Source organism: Pseudonaja textilis, chromosome 1 (assembly GCF_049901715.1).
Source record: "Pseudonaja textilis isolate UNSWEBS1 chromosome 1, rPseTex1.2, whole genome shotgun sequence".
NCBI classification, from domain to species: domain Eukaryota; kingdom Metazoa; phylum Chordata; class Lepidosauria; order Squamata; family Elapidae; genus Pseudonaja; species Pseudonaja textilis.
Window position 1 is genome coordinate 296,063,639 of NC_141990.1, and position 24,204 is coordinate 296,087,842.

The window sequence follows — 24,204 nt, forward strand, 5'->3', positions numbered from 1 at the left end:
ATAACAAATACAATTCTGTATGCTACTCCCTAGTACAAGAACACCATGGTCCTTGACACCACAATGAATGGAAAAGAGCCTTCAAGGAAAGCTTCATGTACCAATTAAAATATTTTCCCTAATGGGGCAGCACGGAAATGGCCCACTAAGGTTGGAAATTCAGGAAGATTTATTTTCAACACTTTAGAGACATGATAGCAAACCTATGGCATGCGTGCCAGAGCTGGCACGCAGAGCCTTCTCTGCGGGCATGTGAGCCATGATCCCAGCTCAGCTCTTCTGCTCATGCATGCATGCCTCTCCCAGCCAGCTGGTCTTTGGGTCTCTGCCGTGCATGCAGGGGGCAAGGTGCAAGCATGTGTGGGAAGCATGGGGGGCATGCGCAGGGGCAGGGCACATGCACAGGGGAAGGGCACATGCATGGGGGCTGCATGCACATTGCATTTTGGTGGTTTGCGCATGCACACTTTGGGCACTCAGTGCTGAAAATGTTAGCCATCACTGCTTTAGAGAGTTTCAAGCTAGGGAAAGCTGAATTACAAATCTGATTAATGTATCACATAGCACATAGATAATGTCTACATCAATTCAGGCATCTCTGTGGCATAGTTTGATTAACACTCTTTATTCAAGTATTCTTTGAATATCAAGAGTTAAAGCTTTGTGTGAAGCTTCACCAAATTTTAGCTGACCTATTTGAGAATTCCAATTTGAATTAGTATATGAATAAAAGATGCATTACCTAGAAATAAAAAGCAATGCATTATTTCTACCAAAATTCTGCAACTGTTTCCCTTGATTTCTAAATGTGTTTATGTATTTAGATCTAGCAAAGTTTGATAGCAAATCTATTGTTCATAGCTGGAAATTGAAATAAGAATAATTAATGCTCATATTTTCACTTTCTCATATTCCTAAATCCCATAATCTGACAGTACTGTATTTTTTATTCTGATGGAAATGCATAGACTTATTATTTCTTATGTTTGATCAAAAATTAGATAGGTTAACTTTAGAAATAAAAGGCAAAGGAGAGTCTAAATATTATACAACATGGAATAAATTTTATCAATGGTTATATAGTAAAAGACAAGGTCAAAATATGATTAGATTAATTAGTAATTATTATATTAAATAAGGAGCCGCGCCAAGGAAGAATCCATCATCAAATCTGCAATGAAGGTGACTGTCGGAGGAGCGAGACCGCGTGGTAGACCTAAGCAACGATGGATGGACACGATCAAGGCCGATCTAGAGATCGCGAAGGCAGACCCGACGTACGTGGTAGACAGAGAGGTGTGGAAGCAGTACTCAAGGACATTAGCGGACCTCGCCAGAGCGCGAGACAAACGCTGAAGAAAAAGAAGAAAAGAAGGAGATTATAAATGATGAAGTAAAATATATACATGTATAATAAGGATAAGTTGGATGAATTGTGTTGTATTCTCATAATTAAAATTAAAAATATTTTTTTAAAAATAATGATCTTATTCTGAAAGACATTGACCTCCCCAAAAATGTTGGGTGAAGAACAAGTACACAGTAGGGAAAAAAAAGACTGCAAAACTATAAATTATTCTCTATTCTGAAATCTTATTTGAAATGGAGATAATTTAAACATTGGGGCCATGTTAGATACACGGACCTTTGATTTTGTACTGTCAATCTGAGAATTTCCTTGAAGAAGTATTAGGAATGTCTAAATTGGTCAATTTGGGGTGGGGTGTGGGTTTCCTATTCACTTTTTTAAAAAAGAAAAGTTCTTTTCAAAAGAATTTATGCAGAAATGTGTTGTTTGAGGGTAATTTTTTTTAAAGAACTGAAATTCTCATTCATTCTTAAAAGCAACACATATTGTCTGTATGCAAATAGTGCCTTGTATTTTCCAAAAGCTGCTGAAGAACAGACAAATATTTACAAGATGGAAGAAGAGAACAATGAAATCCTTCTCTACTCCTGTGCAGTAACTCTTCTGAAAGCTCGTGTACAGTAGAAATAATCTAATAACCACTGACACAACACATAATAAAAGTGCATTGTGCTGGAATCCTGGATTACTCTAAAGCTCCATGCATGATATTCAAACCTCTTAGTGTCTTGCCTATAAGCACTTTCTGGCAAGACCTATTTTACAAACTTGTGTTAATACTGGCTTTCCTTTTCAACAAATGTTCATCTCTTGGCTAGACGTGTTTTTTGCTAATTAGATCACAACAGTGCTGGTGGCTTCTAGTTTAGTTCTCATTTCTTTCTTCCTCACACCAGGCATGTAACCATTCCAAGTGCTGGTGGGAAAAAAAATTAAGGAAAGAGACAGGTAGAAATTTCAGATCAATGTCGCAAGCATCTTGTATCTATGAAGATTGTTTCCCCAGTTTGGCAAAGTTGTGTTTACACTCTTTTCTCTACTCAAGAAAAGAGGCCAAAAATGCCAGATTTTAATAACAAAAAGATAGAGAAGTCCATTGCAATTATAGGCTCCCAATAAACTGTCGTTTCTGATTTCCTTCAGTGAAATTATTCAATTATACATATAAATCAAACTGTTTGGCTTGCAAAAGGGTACAAGGTGTTTCTGATGTATGATTGTGACAATTAAAATGACATTTAAAGTTGAATCACAGATCATACTAACCATGTGGTGGGTCAGTGTCAGAGTTTGGAACTCACCCATTGTTAGGATATCTAAATATTTTTTTCAGATGTAATTGTGGAAGGAATCAGAATGGTGAGGTATGCTTCGCCAAAGTTGGAAGGAACAAAGAATGGCTTGGAAGAATATGAAATATAGTATAATCAAAATGTTGGGCAAAGCTGGCCTAGGCCAGGTGCATTCTTAGATGGAAGACCAGCTGGGGATCTCATGTAGGCAGCTTGATTATTTAACAAATTATTAAATAAGCTAATCAATATGTTATTGAAAGTATCATGCTAGCTCTTTTACTATGATATTATGTATCAGTTGGAATACTTTGTTTTTGCTTTTTTCCCTTGACTGAAACTATAATATTTTATTCATTCATTTAATTTATTTAATTTATTTATTATCAGTTATCAAATTTGTACAGCTGCCCATATCAAAAAGTGATTTTAAATGCTGTATAGCATTTAATTTAAAAACAACAACAGCAAAACATTAAATAGTGAAAGCACAAGAACAAGAGTGGGTTATGTTAGATGCAGTAACAAGATCTCCCCAATCCCTTGGGATCCCCAGGCCTGTTGACATAGATATAAGTTGGATACCATAACAGAGAAGGACCCATCAAGTATGGGCCCATCAAGTATGTTCCACAGCATGCCCTCTACACCTTTTTTACAAGATGTAAACACAAATATACCCATGATAGATTCTGGCTACAAGGAGGGCATTTTTTACCAAGGTCCCATATAGGTGTAACTTTAAATATGCCTTTGACACATTTATTAAGACCAGTTACATGCATTTGTACAAACCAAATAGTGAATATTCCTCACAGGAGGAGAGTTAATCTTTCCTGCCATTATTATTATTTTCCTGGTCAAAATCATTCCCTTATGGAGCTCAGTTGTATAATGCTCTATCTCATAAATGTGATATAGCTGGGGTACCCGAAAATTGAACCTTCATTATTTTCTCATACTCAGAAATGAAGTCAAGCTTAAGATATCTAATAACCTAAATAGAACCCAAAGATCAACCTATGAACCATTTGATAAGCAAGGCAGAATCTCTTAAGACAATTATTCTGGTGGGGTCGTATCTGTTTGCTATTTCCCACGGTCATAAATTCATGCTTTCTATGAAATGGACTGTTGAAAACTTGGCAAGAGGGGCCTTGTGGTCTCTTTATCCCCTCTGGGCCCTCTTGTGTGGTTTTTCCAAAAGAGGGAGCAACCTAAATTGTAATTACTGCTGTCTGTTGCACCTTTGAGAATCTAGCCACATTCAAAGCAAAGAGAGAAAACCACAGTTTATCACCTCTTCCCTCCACCCAACTTGTCTGGATGGTCTATAAAAGCTAACACAAACAAGCTTCTTGTGGCAAAAAAACCCTCCAAAACAAAACATAATCAGCTTCTGAAAAAGATATTGCCCTGATTTTAACACGTTTGGTTAAGTATCTGTGAAAAGTAATTACATATTAAAGCAATGACACAAATGATTAAATTTTGACCTTGCCATGTAAATTATCTCACATTTTATCTTGACAGTTCTTCTATCTATAACTTGGTCACATTTCAGAAAGCCTAACGTCCTTTTAGTGGTAAGAAACAGGTGCACAGATCCCCTCTGGGAGTGGACGAGATCTAAAACCCTTTTGTCATCTTATCCACTTCCCTCCCCATCCCAGTTTAAATGTGGTATGTTTGTGTCAAGGTGTAAATAATACAACTTGTCTTTCTGTCTGGGGGAAAAAAAGATGAATTCATCTAAAATCTTCCTCCCCCCTCATTTTGTCAAGCATGGGGCTTGTTTGAAGTGCACTCTGAAGGCCATGGTGAAAGTCTTGACTTATACTTTCATAAATCATAACCAACAAATCATTCTAGATTTTGCATTATATGCTGTCTGCCTTTGATAGATAAAATTTGTCAAGAACTATATGCATATACTGTATATTTTGTGAGCATATGTGTGCTTTAAGGGAAAAATATGCTACATTTCAATATGAACAAATTCTAGTGGGGATTCTAATAACATTCTTATTTTTTGGATAAACAAAAAAACATTGAAACATTATGAATGTGTTCATTCCTCAAGTTTTTGAACTGAACCTGGATCTGGAATATTTCCAGATACTAGCTCATCCCTGTCCTATTGTCCCCATTTATTCGTACCTATACTTATATCTATTATCTTATAAGCGATTGACAAATCAAATAAATAAATAAAATAAATAAACTATCAGGCAATGTGATCAGACAGAGGCAAGGCAGCAATTTGTTACTGAATATTTTAATATGGATGTTTAATTTGGTGTACTCAGGATGGTCATGACATTAAACAACAGGGTGATCCATGTTAAAAAAAAGGGGGGTGAAACTTCAGTAATGTAATCATGGCCTTCACCTTGATTTTTTAACTTCTTCCACCCGATGGAGACTGAATTTGATTCAATGGCTTAAAAATCAATCCTATATTTTTTCTGGTGTTGTCCCTATGTATTTGCATTTTTTGGATTCTTGTCATATCCTAAAAAATTTAATTATATTTTTTTCAGTAACTCAGAGATTTCAAGAAAGGGTGAAGCACAATCAGCATTGTTGTTCATGGAACTAACTTGTATTTATTTCACCTTTTGTCTTTTTCAGAGCTCTATTGACCCTTGCATTAATATATGAACATAAAAACAGGTAAACCCCCAAACCCCCAAAAAAGTCTGCAGGAAAATTCCCCACCCTGTTTTCCAACCCACTGATCATTCTTTATTTGGGATTGTAGCATATAGTCTCCAGCTCCATTCTCAGAGAGAGGGGGGGAAGGGAGGGAGGGAGGGAGAGAGGGAGAGGGAGAGGGAGAGGGAGAGGGAGACAGAGAGTGTTTTGGCTTCATGCAAGGAAAGCAGCAGAAGCAGCACAAGTCTTTCTGTCCCCCAAACTCCATCAGAATGGTGCCCCCTTGGGGCAGGATGCCTTGCAGGGTCCCAAAGACTCATTTCTGCTAGAGTTTGGGGGAGAGAAAGAAAAACTTCTGCTGCTTTCCTTGCATGAAGCCAAAAGCAGAAGAAAGAAGCAGAAAGAAGCAGCCCAGTGGCCAGGTCAGGTGTGTGGGGCGAGAGGAGAAAGTGCCCCTCTCTGCCCTTTCCCCCCTCCCCTCATTACCTTGTGTTATTCACAATGCAAGCAATGCAAGCCTTGTGTTCCCGCGAAGCCTGGATTAATTGCTTTGGGGGATGCTTTGGAGGTGAAATTTCTCTGCAGACCACTAAAATTTTCTCACGGACCACCAATGGTCCCCAGCCCACTGGTTGACGACCACTGCTCTGAATGGTTTACATTGTCCTCATATTGCCCTAAACAATCTATGTCTTCATTTTGCCAACCTTGGAAAGATGGAAGACTGAGTCAACCTTGAGCTGATCAGGATCGAACTCCTGCAGAGTTAGCCTTAAATACTGCTTTCTAACCACTATGCCACCAAACAGTAGTAAAATTTCTCCCAATTTGAAATGCCTAAATAGGATTCCTATTTTAAAGAGTTAATTTCTGTATCCTCAACAAGCATTCACCAACTTTGCTGAGGCTTGAAAGCAGAATTTGTCAATATGTGGATGGGTTTTGCACCCAGAATTCCATGGCTATAAAGAATATTGTCAAGTTCAACCTTCCACTAGAAGGCAATGGTAAAGCATACTAATGAGACAATCATCCTGTGGCCCAGAAAATTGCAGGAAGCCACCAGAAGTCAAGCTTGACTTCAGAAAAACATTATGTTTAGGCAAAAGTGATTGTTGTGGTTATTATCTCAAAGTTAAAGATTTCATGTATGTGAGTTAATGAAATGTAATGGGTGCATTTATTTGTTAAATGTATATCTTTTCTTGCTTCCAAGGCACACATGAGGCCTACACATATCACCTTTGCAATAGTTAATGAGACTGAACTCAAAGGCAGTGATTAATCCAAAGTAACCTAGTGGCCGAGTGTGGCTTTGCCCTTAGGCCTCCATGGGCTCGTCTAATCATAACACTTCACTATTTCATATCAATTCATAATTTTAAGCTGAATGTTACTGCTTCAAACATAGGCTCATCAAAGATCTCTCTTAGCTGCCAAACATTCTTTGGATTCATGCTCCTCTCTATGCATCTATAATAAATGACTAAGAATAATATGAAAGGAAGGCCATTCAAGGATCACTGTGATGATGTGCATAACCTTTGTACCCAGAGGGAAATGGATGAAATAAACTTGTGGCAAGCTCAGCTTGACTGCAAGCAGAATTGTAGTCAAAAATGGACCATTGAGAAAAAAACAAGGCAGAGGTGTTTCAGGAAACCTCGAGATTTTCAGAAAGAAACCTTGGCAATCCAATAAGACCAATCATACTAATTTACAGCCTGAAGAATGCTCCATATGTGAAGATGCAGAAGGGAGAAGAGCGAGAAGTCCATAATCACGGCTGTCTACAATCCTGATCAAGAACAGTTTTTGTTCCGGACTAGCAGGCTCGAAAGCCTGCAACTCTGATTGGTCCGCGAATAGCAGATCGTGATTGGTCACTGCAGACTGATCCGATTGGCTAGTAAATGGGCTGTCGCGATTGGCCCAGCCAAGAGCAGCAAACTCAAATCACCTTCATTGGCTGCCTAGCCGCAGCCAGCCCTATATAAGGGGCTGCTGCGGCTGGGATATTTTGCTGAGATCTGAAGTCACTAATAAAGAGCTGTTGTTGTTATCTGAGTCTTGCCTCCATTCTTGAACCATCCTCCCAGATCTAACACTGGTGATGAGGATGGGATGCGGAGGCAACAAAGTCTATTGAACTCGAGCTAGCTGAAGGAGCACGTGGCTGACAGAGCGCAACAACGGCAACATGGTCAGCAGCGCTATACCACCCGCCCCATTTGATCCAGCTAGCGAGGACTGGGACTCATATATGGACAGGTTTCAAATGTTCCTAGAGTCCAACAACCTCAAGGATGCCACGCCCAGCAAGAAACGAGCCGTTTTTCTAACACATTGCGGACCAGCTGTTTTTAAAATGGCTAAAGCACTAGTGAAACCAGCTGAAGTTAAAACAATGGATTGGGACACCCTTGCTCCCATCCTGCGCAACCACTATGCCCCAGCAGTACCAACCCTCATCCACAGACACGAGTTCTATCAGAGGGACCAGCGTGAAGGTGAGAGCGTCGGGGATTTCGTGGCAGACCTGAGAAACCTGGGTGGTTTATGTGGCTTTGCCAATCTCGAAGAAGCCATGAGAGACCGAATTGTCCTTGGCCTTAGAGATCCAACTGTCCAGAGCAAGATCATGGCCAAGGGAGACATCTCACTAGCAGATTCCATAGCAGATGCCACCGCAGCTGAAGCCACTCATAAATCAGCAGCACGAATGTGCCGAACCAGCGGGACCAACCGCCAACCCACCAACGATGCTGGGAAACCTTCAGACAAGTACACATCAGCCACCCATCATGAAGATATCGAGTCATCCTCAGACAGAGAGGAGGAAGAAGTCCACAGACTCCAATCAGAACGTGAGCAACGGGACCAGCGGGGTCATAAATCCAACTACCAATGCGCCGGATGTGGTGGAAACCATCCTCGATCCGAGTGCAGATTCTTAGATGCCATTTGTCATTTTTGCAAAAAACGTGGGCATATTGCTAAAGTATGCAGAAACAAAAGAAGTTCCAGCCCCAGACGGAGAGGGAGCAGCCTGAAAAGAACCGATGGCAACCCCACCACACAGAGGGACCGCCCTAGCAACCAATGGAACCAGTACAACAGACCCTGAAGGTTTAATGGCATGGCCAGACAAGAAGAGGCTCATCAAACCATCACCATCGGCCATGCTTCATCGCTAGATGCAAAGAAAATTCGTGTGGAAGTCACCATCGAAAATAAACCTTGCATCATGGAAGTAGACTCTGGGTCCTCATTATCCATGGTATCCTGGAAAACCCTCAAGCAACTGATTCCCAACATCCGACGCCAAGACCTCAGCAGTCAGAGACTCATACTGAAAGATTATCAAGGCAACCGGATTCCAGTCGCAGGTACTCGCCATTTCCAGGTCTCTTTCAAAGGACATAATGCAATACTACCACTCACCATAGTAGACAGAGACCGGCCAAGTCTACTGGGCCTCAAGTGGTTTGCGCCATTAGGAATCGTAATGGCTGGCATCCATCATACTGAAGACAATGACTGGGAAGCAGCCCTCGTCCATGACTTCCGAGAAGTTTTCAGCGAAAAGTTAGGCAAGTACAAAGGGTCCCCTATTTCATTTAATCTTCGCCCTGACATTGCGCCCATTCGCCTAAAGCCACGCCGAGTTCCTTTTGCTCTCAAACCCAAAATTGATGAGCAACTGGACAAATTAATTGCACAGGGTGTGTTAGAGCCCATTGACCACGCCCGGTGGGAGACACCAATTGTCACCCCCATAAAGCCTGACAGGTCCTTGAGAATCTGTGGTGACTACAAGGCCACCCTCAATCACGCACTGCAACAGAGCGCCTATCTGGTACCAGTCATTCAGCATCTCCTACATTCACTTGGGGGTGGCAGAATATTCGCAAAACTAGATCTGGCCCAAGCGTATCAACAGCTGCCAGTTGATACCGAAACTGCAGAAGCCCAAACTATAGTTACACATCATGGTGCATTCAAATGTAACAGGCTCCAGTTTGGAGTAAGCGTAGCACCAGGCATTTTTCAAAGCCTGATGGAGAGACTATTGCAAGGCATAAAAGGGGTTGTGCCCTATTTTAATGACGTACTGATAGCAGCCCCAACAAAAAGTCAATTAGAGAAATGCCTCAGAACAGTCCTACAAAGGTTCAAGGATGCTGGCCTCAAGGTTAAGAAGAAAAATGCCAGTTATGCACAGAAAGGGTGGAGTTTCTTGGCTACCTTCTCGACAAACAAGAAATCCACCCTACAGAAAAGAAATTGGCAGCTATCAAAAATGCCCCAAGACCCAAAAACAAAACTGACCTTCAAGCCTTCCTGGGACTCATTAACTTTTATAACATTTTCCTACCCCAGAAGGCGACTGTTGCTGAACCCCTTCATAGACTACTCGATAAAAGGGCCTCCTGGATTTGGGGACGACGGGAAGAACATGCCTTCCAGCAAGTAAAGGACCTTCTCACCTCTGATGCAGTGCTAATACAATATAACGAGACACTCCCATTGACTGTTACCTGTGATGCCTCACCGTTTGGAGTGGGGGCCATTCTGAGCCACATCCTACCTAACGGCTCAGAAGCACCAATTGCATTTTTTTCAAGAACTTTGTCAAAAACAGAAAGAAACTATAGCCACCTAGATAAGGAAGCCCTTGCTATTGTCTCTGTGATTAAAAGGTTTCATGAATATGTATATGGGAAATCATTTTCCATTATCACAGATCATAAGCCATTACTTGGCATTCTGGCGGGCGACAAACCTACCCCACACATTCTTTCCCCCAGAATGACCCGATGGTCGGAATTCCTAGCTGCCTACGACTATCAACTAAGATATCACCCTGGAAAATCTATTCCTCACGCTGATGCCTTGAGCCGCTCTCCACTACCCGAACCACAGGAAGACCCAGCTCCCACGCTCCCAATACTACTAATCAACACAATTCCCTCACCTCCACTAATGGCCCAGGACATCGCCTTCGAAACCAAAAGAGACTCATGTTTGGCACAAGTTCTTGGCTGGGTGGAGAAGGGATGGCCAGAATACGAGCCCAAGGAAACCTTTAAACCATTCAAAAATAGACAGACAGAACTTTTCTCACAAAGAGGGTGCATATTATGGGGAGACCGAGTCATCATACCAACTAAACTACAAAAAAAAGTCCTTCAAATGCTACACGATGGACACCCGGGTATCGTGCGTATGAAAACGCTGGCAAGAAGCTACGCCTGGTGGCCAGGTATGGACAAACAAATTGAAACCTGGGTTGCCTCCTGTAACAGATGCCAGGAAAACCACTCAGCCCCACCAAATGCTCCACCAGCAGAATGGGAAACACCCAGAGGTCCCTGGTCGCGCATTGATATTGACTTTGTGGGACCTACTAAGGGACACACTTTCCTAATAACTGTAGATGCGTATTCTAACTGGCTCAAGGTCAATAAAATGAAAACAACCACTACAGAGGCAGTCATCAAGAAATTAAACAGACTCTTTGCCACACACAGCCTACCTGATGTCCTGGTTTCCGACAATGGGCCCCAATTTACTGCCTTAGCCTTTGAACAATACCTAGCTGAACGGGGCATCCAACATGCACTCACATCACCGGCTCAACCAGCAGCAAATGGTAGGGCTGAACGAATGGTTCAGTTCACAAAGAAAACCCTACTGAAAATGGAACAAGGTAACATCCACGATAAAGTCACTAGAATGCTGCTTCTCCAGCACATCACACCTAACAGCACAACTAACAAGAGCCCAGCTGAACTCCTGATGGCCAGGAAACTCAGATCGCCTCTAGACCGCTTGCACCCTTCCTACACCCCGGAAAAGCCCCTGGGTTCCAGCAGCAAGCATCGCACCTTTAAGGTAGGAGACCGTGTATTTGCAAAAAAAATTTCAGGGGATCCCCTCTGGATTCCTGCTCAAATAACTCAAGTCACAGGTCCCCACTCCTACCGTCTACTGACTACTGATGGCAGAGCGTGGAAACGCCACATTGACCAGCTACACTCCAGACTGACCACAACTTCCATCCCTGACCCTAGCATCGACACCAGGGTGGGGAGGGGAAGCCGCGAGCCCGGAAATAGAACCAACACCTGTTCCTTCAGAACTAACCCCGAGATCACCACACCACTGCTTGCAATACTCACCAACCGTAGTTGAACCTGGGCAGACGAACACCTCACCAAGAAGCAGCAGCCAAGCAGGTTCAGCAAGCCCGGAAAACCATAGTGGTAGCAACGAAGCTGAGGACTCAATCACCCCGAGGGCATCAGGAGAGAGTCCCAACTATGGCACCGGTTCACCGCTCCAGCTAGATCCAGTAAGCAGTCCATCTGAACCCGAATTTGAACATGGACAACTGGAATTACGTAAGTCAGGTAGACAGGTACGAAGACCTGCCTACCTGTGAGACTATATAACTCCACCCCTTAAATGGAACCGAGAGGGGAAAGGTGTTCCGGACTAGCAGGCTCGAAAGCCTGCAACTCTGATTGGTCCGCGAATAGCAGATCGTGATTGGTCACCGCAGACTGATCCGATTGACTAGTAAACGGGCTGCCGCGATTGGCCCAGCCAAGAGCGGCAAACTCAAATCGCCTTCATTGGCTGCCTAGCTGCAGCCAGCCCTATATAAGGGGCTGCTGCAGCTGGGATATTTTGCTCAGATCTGATGTCACTAATAAAGAGCTGTTGTTGTTATCTGAGTCTTGCCTCCGTTCTTGAACCATCCTCCCAGATCTAACAGTTTTCTTCTGATTTTGCTCTTCTGTAAGCTGTGGTTAGAGTGCAGTCCTGCAACCTATTTCTGCTGACTGCAGTTTGGCAGTTCAATTCTCACCAGCCCAAGGTTGACTCAGCCTTCCATTCTTCCGAGGTGGGTAAAATGAGGACCCAGATTGTTGAGGGCAATATGCTGACTCTGTAAACTGCTTAGAGAGGGCTGTATGGTACTGTGAGGTGGTATATAAGTCTAAGTGCTATTGCTATTAAGACATACTGCAGCCTTTTTCCCACCCTCTCTTACCAGTGAGGACCAAAGGATGTGGTATCAATAATTGAAACTCCTTTGCACATTTGGGTGTTAGAGAAGAACGTCTTCAGTTTCAGTGATATCATTTTGCTGATATCATTTGCAGAAGGAGGATTCCCCCCTATATTTTTATTCTTTAAAAAAAAAGCTTAAGTAAAAGATCCTGGGCAGTTCAGACAAAGGTCCTAGAAAATAATGCTCACAATGAAGAAACCTGAAAAAGACCATCTGTCACATACAGATGTCACATATTGTCCTGAAATGGTTTTCAGGGCATACCTCTTCCCTTAAACTGGAGAGAGACACACTCTGTAATTGAGAACAGATGGGAAAAGAGAAGAAAACACATCCAAATCCTGCTATATACTTTTATTGGGGGGGGGGGGGGTCATTACTGTATGTGTTTGTAATATGTTATTTTATACCCCTGTTTCTAGGCATTCTGCATTATCCTGCAGCAACAAACAGCTTTGCTTGAGGAATGGCATAGAAAGGCATTAACACTGAGTTGACCAAATAAAACACTCTTTCAGTACAAATGAGATCAAAGTAATCTAGGCATACATTTTGCACACACTGATCTAACTGTAAAATAAAAAGTATCGCCTCTTATTCAGAAAGGTGAGGAGGTTTAAAAAATGGAAATGGGTCATGGGTAGCTTGTCCTTCCACAATGGACTTTTGTCCTTATTGTGTAAAACCACCAAAACCGCCCTAAAACTGAACAGAGCCGTGTGACAGAAATTGCATAACACCTGGGTTTGGGTTTCTTCCTCTCCTCCCCCCCTCCCCCCCACCACACAAAATTCTGCACAAGCGCTCAGTTGGCTTCCGGCCTTGGCTCAGTCACACAGGAATCCTTCTGATTAACTCTGAGGCAAAGAAGAAATGCATACCACAATGAAGATGCAGAGCTTAAGAGCAGCCTGTGCATGTATCCACACTCACATACTTGCCTTTCCCCCCCATTGGGACAGTTATTTTCTAGTCAGAAAGAAAGAAAGAAAGAAAGAAAGAAAGAAAGAAAGAAAGAAAGAAAGAAAGAAAGAAAGAAAGAAAGAAAGAAAGAAAGAAAGAAAGAAAGAAAGAAAGAAAGAAAGAAAGAAAGAAAGATAGATAGATAGATAGTGGTGCAAGATGGAAGAAATACTGTGTAATAGGAAGGTAAAATATTAAAATGTGATGTCTGATTCAGTGCAAACATACACCTGCTTTTCAGGAAGAAGAAACATTTTATATTAAAGAATTGCCTATGTCCTGTTTTCTTTCATGTCCCTATAATGGATTCTGGAGAAAGGAGAAGGTTGCCCCCACTCTCTCTCTCCCTCTCCCTCCCTCCCCCCTCCCTCCCCTCTCCCTCTGTCTCTCCCTTAATGCAGTCTATGTTTCTGAGTTATTGTTTGCCTTTTCTCATTCTTTTCTATGCAAAAATAATTTCTGATTTTGCAAGAAAACTTCTGGACTTTTGGCTTGAAGGACTTCCTCCTATTTACATGCAACAGACATAAAAAGGGTACAGGGCTTTGGTCATAGACACACAGTTCTTAATATGACTCTTTTGACCTTCCTGAACACCCCTGCTACCAATTTTCAAGTTACAAAGAATACAGACTACTGTATGATTGTCTCTTTAGATGCAACTTTATAAAGCATTATTGGGTATATCTGTAGAATTGATTAAATACTGATGTTTCCACAATAACTCAAAGATTGGGCCTCATATTCTCATTGATATCCCTTTGGTAAATGCTAATTAGGAGCATGCATGAAGTAAGGAAATACATAGTTATTCTCTTAGTGCCAAAGGAAAATACTATTTAAAATTAGTCCAGAAATTCTAATTTTTATCTGCCAGAAACGGAGCCAGAAAAAGGTAGGGCATCATGGACCCTGATCTGAATGTACAGTTTATAGGTGGCAAAGATTTATACTTGCAGACTTTAAAAAGCATTGCTTTATAATCAGGACTAACCTTGCAATGCCCAACCATATGGCTCACAGCAGGATACAGAATCCAATATAGAGATGGAGGCTTTGCGTATTGTTTTTAAAAATGGATGGAAGATTTTCATTTCTGAGAAAGTTGAGAAGTATTTTATTCATAATATTGAATGTTCTTTTTTTCCCTACACAGGAAATCATATGCATATGTGGTTGCTAACATGACACACATACAAAATATGCAGTATTGCGCTCATATGAAATCAATGCATATGTACATTTGATAACATATGCTGTCATATTGCTGTTTTCAATCCCTCTACTAAGAACCAAAGTAAAGCATACTTTCAATAGACATTATTCATCTTTCTCAAAAGTAAGTTCTGTATATTATGCACAAAGCTTTAACTATTTCTTTTTCTCATCCAGATGGATACCATCACATCAGCAGTGATGTAGATATCCCCCCCCTGTGGTCCCATGATTGATTTTGGGTACGTGGCAACTGGCCTACATTTATTTGCTGCATCCCATAGTCACATGATCACAATTCATGACTTTTTTTTTTTTTGCCAGAAATCAACATCTACTTCTGCTTTCTGGCAAAAAAGTCCCATTGGATACACTGGGTTTGCTTAATGACCATGGCTTCATTAAATGACTGTGGTGTATGCTTAACAACCACCACAAAAAAGTTGTAAAATTGGGCACTGTCACATGGTGACCCACTTAATGATCAGTTTGACTTATGATTGTGGTTCCAGATACAATTATAGTCATGAGTTGAGGTCTACCTTTAGCTGGATACAATGATATAGATACAGATAAGGCAAACCCCCATTGAAATAAACAGAACACATTGTTATAAAAATTAAAGAGATGGGAAAGGTTTGACAAATCAAACTGGAATCTTATATGCTTAGTTTTAAATTTAAAAAAAGAACAGTTTGTGATTGTATTGACATTCATTAAAATGCTAAATATAATCCTGAGACACAAGGTGTACAGAGTATGTGATTGCAACTAACCTTTATGGTCAAGCTGTGTTACTTTTTGAAAAAATCACTTGGGTTAAAACATATCCAATTTGTATTTGTTTAATGTTAGAATAACAATGGTTTCTTAGTGTTATAAAAAAGATCAGAGACAACTGAATTACACAATGCAGAGTTAAATGCTTTTTTCAAGATTTGCTGTTTAGGTGGACTCTCATTTGTGCTGATTTTGAAAAAAAAAAGATATAATTATTAATTATTAAAGGAGATGTAAGCAACAGGTAACCCTCCAGATGAACTTCAGTTCCCATCATTCCTGTCCAATTTAGTCAATGGTTAGGGATAATGAGAATTGTAGTCTTTAACAAACAAAGGCCATTCATTCCTCCCTCCCAATTTTAAAGAAATGTATATTTTGACTAGAAACAGGATCAGAATGTATAAGGTTTGCTGTAATAATAAATTATGCACAGCAATACTCCTACTGTTCAATATAAAATATGGACATATCTGCATACTTGTCATGTCCTTTCCTCATCACAAAGATCATTGAGCTTTTACCTTCTCACTTTCACACATGGCAGAAGTCTCTTTTCTAACTGCCTGTGTTGATTTATTAGATAATAGCATGTTCTCCACTGTCTTCCAAAACTGAATAACTTGCTGCTTTATATTTATAAAATGGAAAGTTGGGAAAACTCAAGTGTGGAAAATGTTATTTAGCACAATATAATTTGCAGAGTATTTTTCCAATTATCTGTGACCAATCAGAAAATAAAGATGTGTTTCTTTGCTCCAGAATAGGTAAACATAAACACTTAAGTTATTTGCACTAATACTTTCCCCCCTTAAAAACAGCTTTGGTATTTCCATAACCTTCTGTCTTATTTGGCAAATGTTAACTTCTCCGATGTCCATTTCTCTCTAGCTCTAGATTAAGCTTATTGAAAACAGCTCATCTGTTAGGGTTGCTAAGCTAACCAAGCTCCCTTTTCTCTTATGGGATAAAAGAACAGATATTTATGTATAAAAGATAAAACTCTGAACTTAAACATCGTTTGAGTTTCCCTTCCAACTTAGAAGGAGGTGTTCCATAGATAAACATAGAGCCTCTGTGGCACAGTGGTTAGAGTGCAGTACTGCAAGCTACTTCTGCATCCAGCTGCCTAAAGTTCGGCAGTTCAAATCCCACCAGGCTCAAGGTTGACTCAGCCTTCCATCCTTCCAAGGTGGGTAAAATGAGGACCCAGATTGTTGGGGGCAATATGCTGACTCTGTAAACTGCTTAGAAGAGGGCTGTAAAGCACTATAAAGCGATTGCTATAAATGAATCTAGACAACATTCTGACCCATTGGTTCATTCATTGAGAGAAAAGTAGCTAGACCAGAAGTGTCAAACTCAAGGCCTATGGGCCAGAACTGGCCCTTGGGATGCTTAGATCTGGCTCACAGGGCTGCCCTGGAAACAGTGAAGAACTGGCCTGCAGTGCCTCTGCTAGCAAAAACAGCAGTGAAAACAATGTTGCAGGAGGCCATTGCAGCCAAAAACAGAGCTCAGGAGCCCGTTTTCACTGGCAGAGCGCTTGGACCAACAAAGGTGCCCTTGATACGAGTGATGTTGAGCTGGCCATGCCCACCTTGGCAACACCCACTCAGCCTCCTGAAGTCAAACACGACCCTGATATGGACTTCAATGAAATCAAGTTTGACAGCCCTGAGCTAGACCATTCACTGGAGTCTACTTTATCATTGGTTGTAAAACATAGAAAGACAAAGTTGAAAGGGTCCTTGGAGGTCTTCTAGAACCTGGTTCAACCCCCTGCTCAAACAGGAGACTCTATACCATTTCAGATAAATGATTGTCTAGTCTCTTTTTGAAAGCCTCCAGTGATAGAGCAACCACTACGACTGCAGGCAAATTGTTCCATTGATTGATTGCTCTCACTCATTTCTCCTTAGTTCTAGATTGCTTCTCTCCTTCATTAGCTTCCAACCATTGTTTCTTGTCTTGCCTTTTGATGCTTTGGAGAACAGTTTGAGCCCCTCGTCTTTGTAGGAACCCTCCAATATTGGAACAATGCTATCAGGTCAATATATCGCTGTGATGCTAAATTCATAGAAGACACAGCTGATGTACTTTTTTTTACTAAACATATTTGAAAACTGCATTGCTTACTGTCATGTAATACTTCTAACTTACCCCAATCCCAGAGATCTCTGGACAGCATACAGAATCAAGTAAAAAGAAGCATAACATAATAAATAGCTAAATCAGAATAATCAAAGATTAAAAAAAATAACCACAGAAAGCAAAGGTAAGATCCTAAAACAAATCCAACATTGTCAGCCACAATTAGTCAGAGGGGACATAAAGCATGTTGAAACCAAACTGTTTTAACTGTGCATGGCATTGCAGCAATATGGAGGATTGGACGTATTTCATATTTACAGAATATTAAATGGGGGTTGTGAAGGAGAAGGCTGCCATCTCGCCATGCAAGAACCTCACAAAAAGAGGCAATTTTTGGTACACATTTTGTTTTTGATAACCGTATCAAACCAGACCATATGGATAGATTTGATTCCTGCAAGGTATTAAGTTTCTTTGAGTTACTGGCACAATGATTTTGCCACCAGTAGTAATATATAGACACCAAACTATTAGTTATCCTTTTATAAGTACACTTTATTTGCTAGAAAAAGACAGTCACTTTGTGTCCTCCCCATACAATATTCATGTTAAAACGCTGTTGGTTATTATTCAATATGACTATAGCTGTACCATTCATCAAGGACTAAGAACAGCTGTTTCCATGTCCTTTAGTGAGAGAACAAAGACCTACCTCAACACAGTATAATAAGTTCAGGTCTCAGAGATCAAGACACAGATGTAGTGATCCTGATTACTTTTAATGTTTTTACTCAATTGTATTTCTTATTTGATTTTTATGTAATTTTTATTATTATCATGTACCTTTAGCTGCATGTTGTGGTAGAAAGATACTGTATAAGTATAAAATGATCGATTGTATTAACTGAGGAAGAAGCAGCACACTGTCATTTTATCTGCATGTGTTCACGTGCTGGTGAACCGATTTCAAAATGTGGCTGATTTCCCAACCTTGAAATCTGACTGGTGGAAATCTAGAAGAAAGGTTTGGATCAGGCTAGAATTACTATCCTTATTTATTTAAAACAAACAGATGTTCCCCAAATCTCCAAAATAAGCTCAACTTTAAAACACACACATTTACACACACAAAATCTCTTTGAAATGGCTTACAAATGAGGCTCTATGCTCAGATAGGCAATGTCATAATTTAGGTTATGCTTGTAGAGAAGGTGATGATTTTAAATGCTGATACAGTTTAGAATTGAAACATTTTATTTTTGCTTTAGCTAGCAGCACCAACGTCTACTATCAAAGGATAATCTCACCACAAAGCATTTTGCTAAGTTTGCAAGTAGTAGCCACACTGTACCTCTCTTACAAACAGACAGAAATTTGTCATATTTTCTCTCAAACAGGAAATGGCTTGTTGCTGCCCTGGCATGAGGTGTTTTCTCTTATCACTCTGATCAACAGCATGACTTGAAACAAATACAGGAAGAGATGCACTGTGTCAGCTACACAGCAAATCATCAAAGTAGAGACAAATTAGTTAAAAACAACATAATACAATAAACCACTTTCTTTCTCCACCTTCCCATCTTCAAGTTTAACATAAAAACAAACAAAAGCTTCCCCTTTTAACATACTACTATTTGAGGTATGCCATTCATTATTATAGAGGAGAATAAATTAAAGCGCAAATCTAAGTCTTTATGTGAGCAATAGAAGAACAGGAAACATGTATGGAAGTCACATGTCATTTTTGTTATCAAGGAGACACTTAAATGCATTTATTGATATAATTTTGGTCCAAATCTGCCCAAATTTCCTAATTTCAAATAGATGCATATAATTTAGCTCATTTAAAAATATATATATTCTTTATATTTTAAAGATGGACAACTTACGGAAACCCAGGTCTATCTTTGGTGTTTGAGGATCTCAAAGAGATAGGTATGCACAAAAAATAAACAGTTGAGGATGAAAATGGGTGAATGAGAGAGGAAATCATGACTTTTTTATTTTAATGTGTTGTTTTTACCTTTACCGGTGTTAGACTTGATTCAACTGAAAGAAAATGCTTTCCAAGCATTACTCTTATAAAAGGCTGGCCAGAAAACTTCAGTGGCAATTGAGTCAGAGGATCCAGAACTTCATAAGATTACTGAAAAGGCCACCATTTTGTATTGTGTTAGAATGCCATTGTATCATAATGTCCCTGTAATTAATGGCCATTCTCCAAGACTTTTTCCATATTTCTCATCATCTGATCCTTTGAACTAGAGTGAGACATTCAAAGCAAGACTTCTATTACTTAGCTAAGATCCCATTCCATACATTTTCTTACCAGAGTTGATTCTATTTAGTTTCAGAGATCAGCCAAGGTCAACTAGGGACTAACAACAGAATATTAATTACTAGCTTAAATCAGAGCTCAAAGGGTTAATCACCATACTTCCTTCTATAATTTAATTTGCAGAACAATTTGATAAAATAGATTGAATGGAAAAATAGTGGACAGACCTGGATCTTCACATCCTAATGCAACAACTATTATGTCACATTGGCTCATAGAAAATTGTTCTGTGATACATTTGTGAGCATTCACGAATTCAATGATTAAGAATCTAGTTTACATGTGTAAAATCTCTTATTCACTACCAAGCATCTGCTCCTATAGGACCTAGTATAATAAAGATAAGAAAAACATGCACAAGTCAAATGAGATGATACATGGCCCATTAGACAAATACCACAGATAGTGATAATTTCATATTTTATGTAGTATTTTTTAGACCTGCAGAGACCAATCCAGGAATTAACACTGAATCAAAGGCCCCACACAAACACTTTTAAAATACTATATACACATTTCTTTCTCATGTATTTCCAACATTATAAAACAATCCACCCCTTTCCAAATTTTACTTTCTTCAGAATATTTTATAAGGATTGCAAAGTGCTTTGATTCCAAAAGTTTTGACAGTCAAAGAACAACAAAGGATTGCCCCTCCACCCTCTTGTAAATATGAACCTGTCCTCAATAGCTGTGTTGGAGAGTAAAGAGATAGCATTACAGCCCTCTAAAGATGAGGGAGTGAAGAAGTGAATAGGATAGTCATACAATTAGAAGACCTCATCAGGCTGAAAATATGGCACTGGTGGAAAAGGGAGACTGGTAATTTGAGATTCCACCATTCCATCTGCTCATACCAGAAGGATAAAAAGAAAAAAAGTAGGGATTATGTGAACTAAAAGGCCAAGCAAAGGTTCATCTTACTTGCATTAAAACATCTGTGATTCAAAAAGCAATTTTATAGTGTACTGGATAGCAATTACTATAAATTTCTACATTTGTTTCTTTCTCTATTTTGTATTATTAAACACACACATTGGACTTTATGTCAAACAGCTTAAGAGGGCAAAAGAACAATACTGTCTACATTTCCATTACATTATATTTCCCAAATACGGTCACAACTAAAATAAGAAAAAACAAAAAAGAATAAGGCACACATGCTAATAATTTTAGACAAATGTTAATATTTTGCTCTTTACTTGAAAAGGTCAAGAATTAACTAATTTGCAAGAAATATGCACATGGTAAAAAAAATCTTTGTGATTGAGAAAATTCTTGCTAAAATGGAAAAAAACTAAAAGCAACTTAACTTTCAACTTGCCTTAGAAGTCTGCTCAAGATACATGAAGATTTGATGAAAAGAGATTTGGTGTAATGATGTTGGGTTGTAGGAAACAGACCATCTCTCCTATCCCATACAACACTTTTCTGAAAGACATGATTTTGGTGCAATGCATGGATAAAGACTCAAGGAGGGAAAACTGATTTGGAGTGCTCACATTGCTTCTGTTGACAATTTCTTAAATAAGATCTGTCTTTTACCCAGCTCACATGGCAGTCAGGTCCCCTTAGTTTATGACTAGGCTCCCTTTCCTAATTTGTAGCTCTACCTTCTTTTGTTTCAGAGAACTATGTGTGCACGTGGCTACATCAAATATGGTTATCTAAGCATGAGAAGAGGTAAGTGCTCATATAAGCAAGTGTCATCCTTCAGGACAGAAATTGTAACGTATAACTTTCTGACTGCTTGCAGGTCCCAAGCTCGGTTTTTATCATGAGAATCCCCTAAGACTGAGTTATCAGAATTCAAAAGAAAAATGCCCCCAAAACAATAGTTTACTTTCTATCTATGTTTGGCAGAAAACAAAATTAAATAAGTGTTTTAAGATATGGACTATGGGGGGGTGGGGAGAGCTCCCAAAGTGAGGAGAAATTGGCTCACTAGCACCTAGAGCATCAAACTCATGGCATCATGTTGCCATCATATGATGTATCACAACTGTTTTTTTTTCTTCATGAAGCTGAAGTGGGCATGACCTGTACATGACGCATCCAAGCCATGGGCCACCAGTTTGAAACCCCTGACCTAAGATGTCATTGGGGATGGTTTTCCTGATCCTTTTGGCCTTTGGTGCTACAAAAAGTAGTATGACCTGGCTGCAGAAATGTTGCCCTCTCAGGTTTGCTTTTAAGAGGTAGCTTTTATTTATCATCACAGCTGAATACATTCTGAAACTGCTGGTCTACATTTGTCTCCAGTTGCTAAACCACATGTTTCTAATAAAAGTTAGTTCCCCCAAGGCTGTGTTACCCAATTCCTGATATGCACATGCTTTTATTTTTATAATAACCATGTCTGGGTGGTAGGTAGGCCAATAGCTAGGTAGCTTGGTTTTGAATCTGAAGCACATTTGGATTTGAATCTAAGTTCACCACTCCATGCTTTGCACTGAACCACTTCCAATTATGTCTTACAAACTAAGGTAAGGAAAGATGATATAAGAATGACAAGGAAAGAAAGCTTTCCATCCTTTTTACCAGCATTTGCATAAAGCATCAGCTTTAAAGAAAAAAAATGGAGAAATGTTTTTTTGCTGTTTGGGCTACCTAAATGCAATTTCCCTCTTCATCAATTGCCTTCCAATTCAGGAAGATATTAAGGAGGAGCCTCTGACCATCTGGCTTAAGGAGCCATTTACAATGAATGGAACACTCTTTCTCTCAACTTTCTTAGGTAAACTTATTTTAAGACCCAGGAGTATTTGCATCCATGGCAATATAATTTTTATGGCAATATCCCTACATTCAAGATTGTTCACTCTTTCCCTTTCAATGCATTATTGCATGCAAAAATAATTTGCTGTTTCAGGCAACTTCTATACTTTTCACTCCACATTTTCTTGCAAAACAGATTAAAGCAGAGTAGTTATTTGTTTCATTTCTGCAGACCTCAGCATTTGACAACATGCAACAGACAAAGGGAATGCACAAAACATCATTTAGCCAGAGTCCCATCCAAGCAACTGGCAATTCTGATGTAACAAAGTTACATCTCTTCAAACAGAACATAAACAAAAAATGAGTTGCTAGTGCCCCTCCCCATCCTTTATTTTCAGTATATATTGTCGTCTGTATTTCTTTCTTGAGTTGCAAAAAATTCCCAAATCTGAATAGTTGGTATTCATGAAAGTTCCTCCTCCGAAGGTGCTAAGAGCCATGGTGGCACAATGGTTAGAATGTAGTACTGCAGGCTACTTCTGCTGCCAGCAGTTTGGTAGTTCGGATCTCACTGGCTCAAGGTTGACTCAGCCTTCCATCCTTCCAAGGTCAGTAAAATGAGGACCCAGATTGTTGGGGATAATATGCTGACTCTGTAAACTGCTTAGAGAGGGCTGTAAAGCACTGTGAAGCAGTATATAAGTGCTATTGCTATTGCTATTGCTATTCATTCTGTATTTAAAGGCCTTGTGCAAGTTATGGCAATGAAATGATAGTATGTTGACATTTTTGCATTTAGACACTTTTCCCTGTAAATATAAGCAAGTCTGAATGTCACAATAGTAACTGGGATGGGAGACAGGAGGTGGGGAAACAATACACTTTTGTACTGGAAAATATGCCAGCTAAAAATGCAACATCCTAAAATTGGCAAGGAGAGGGTCAGGAACCAGAAGCCAAGGACCCTGTGGGAATGTGGGAGAGAGTAGCAGTTGCCATGAATGTAGGACTTGAGAGTCAAGTTGAGCAAGGAATTCTTACTAATAGAAAACACCTTGCGTACAAACTCTGTAACACTGAAAAAAGCAGTTTTGCTTTGGTTTCAAATAAACTGGCCGAGAACCAGAAATGTGTTAATTCACTTCCCAAACCAGACAAGGAATGAGCCAAAGGGTCAGAGTCTTCCAAAGATGCTTCTAAACAGCCACAAAGCCCTTATACTATATAGAGGTGCTGACATTGTATCTACCTTTCCCAAACTGAAGCCTTCTAGAACAACTCACTCAGCTGACTTTCCATGGCCAACTCAAAGTAGGACAATCTGCCATGGGACCATTGCAATGAACTTTACTTTGCTTTAGGTTTGAACTTTCTCAAGTTAGAAGTCCTCAAGGTTGGATTGAGCCAGAGTGTGGAGTTCCAATGGCCCAGCGACCAAGGCATATTCTCCATTGGCCAACCCATAAAGAAAGCGCAGCATACCCAGACAGTCAGTAGTCAGATTCACAATTCTCCCTCAACAAGTTATCTCACAGCAAGTTGAGCATGGCAAGTTGGCTGTGACAAGTTGTCACATTCCATCCCATAATTTCTACATGGTATATCCAACATCTATCATTTCTGAGAGTAAAAGTTCAACAATCTAGAGGTTATGAATAACTACGCTAAATCAAACAGCAGTTTTTAAAAT

General features: G+C 39.9%; 1 long non-coding RNA gene across 3 annotated transcripts in view; it reads right to left on the bottom strand.

Annotated features, from left to right (window-relative positions):
- Positions 1–1,148: 1,148 nt before the first annotated feature.
- Positions 1,149–24,204, bottom strand: part of LOC148128261 (uncharacterized) — a 265,315-nt gene continuing 242,259 nt past the window's right edge. For all 3 annotated transcript variants that reach the window (XR_015741540.1, XR_015741538.1, XR_015741537.1), the window contains one exon: positions 1,149–1,352. This is a non-coding gene — a long non-coding RNA (uncharacterized LOC148128261). The remainder of the gene's footprint in view (positions 1,353–24,204) is intronic.